The following is a 1,475-nucleotide window of genomic DNA, read 5'->3' as shown; positions in this document are numbered from 1 at the left end:
ATCAATTTTTTGCCAATTTTCCATTTGCTCTCTTCATTTTTGTTTCCACCTATTTCTTGTATTCTATTTAGCTCATTTACATAATTACTCCTTTTAGTTTTCCTTTTATTTTCTGCCCTTCCCCTGCAACATTCACCCAACTCTTGAGTTGGCAAATGGTAGTTTCATGAGGTGATAGAAAAGGACTATAGCACATCCACAAAAGAGAAGTACCAGGGATTAAACAACCAGTTAGGATTAACAAAAATGGCAAATATGGTTCAACTTAAAATGTGCTGCCTTTCTAGTCAGACAAAGGTACCACAGTCTGCTATCAGAAGTGAATGATTTCCCTCCAACTCCTCAGATTTCCAATAGGGAGGAGTGTCTTGCAACAAATTTTGCCTATCTCTATCCCTCCCCCTACTCATGCTAAACCAGGGACGGTGGAGTGACATCTGGTATACTTAGAAAGACTAAGTTAGGCAGTCTTCTCTTGATGCCTCCTTTTTGCCACATGGGGCCAGTCTAACTGTTGGAGCAGGGATTTTTCTTCAGGTACAAATCCCCGTTAAGGGGAAAGGGTTGCTGGTTTCTGAGTTTCCACTCAGACTTCAACATCTTTGGGATTAACTATCTAAATTTCTGACACCGTTCCACCTAAACATTTAAACTATGAAGGAATTGTCAATGAGTACTTATCACAATAGAAACAAAATTATACTCCCCAAACACCCATGAGATAAAAGCTGCAATGTCAATTAGACATCATAAAATCCTAGGCCTTCTTTTGAATGACTAATCTGCACTAACTGCATTCCTTACATTCCAAACATACTTTGGCTGCTGTGAAACATGTGTGTTCTTTTGCAATATATATGTTTCATTTGCAAAAATTCGGGCCTTAAAATTAATGTTGCATGTTAACAAACTGGTTAGAATCAACAGCATGATACTTTTATTTTCATCTTTCCTTAACTATCAAACAGAATCTCCTCAATTAGATGTCTGCTAAGGAGAAAAAAGGGGGGACCATTATCCAAGGACATAGTAAGTTCTGTTAGGTATTTCAACGTGGTGGAAGAGTAGTCAGGTTTTAATTAGACTTATTGAGCTCACCCACAAGCTACAACATTCTTTGCCTCAGCAGTATGGTATTCAAAAGAGGGGAAAAACACAAAGTTAGTTTTTACCTTTGAAATCATCAAATGAATCATGTACAGTTTCATCCTCTTAACTGAATGCTCCATGATAGAAGTACACATATCAACACTAGTTAGATTGATATAAAAAAGTGAAATAGATTCTAGAAAATGCCCCAGCCCCAACTTAGTTTACAGAGCTAATTAAAATAGAGAACCGGTTTCCGGTTTGCTAGTATTTTCCTCCTTTTCTTATCTACTATGTTAGAAACCACTTTCTCGAGACAGTTCGAGGTCCGAAAGTGACATGTACAACCCTGCTCAGAACCGGGTGAAAAACGACACTCCTTTTTT

This window comes from Fukomys damarensis, unplaced genomic scaffold, assembly GCF_012274545.1.
Source record: "Fukomys damarensis isolate Sample0158 unplaced genomic scaffold, DMR_v1.0_HiC HiC_scaffold_39, whole genome shotgun sequence".
NCBI classification, from domain to species: domain Eukaryota; kingdom Metazoa; phylum Chordata; class Mammalia; order Rodentia; family Bathyergidae; genus Fukomys; species Fukomys damarensis.
Note: the sequence above shows the minus strand (reverse complement) of the source record.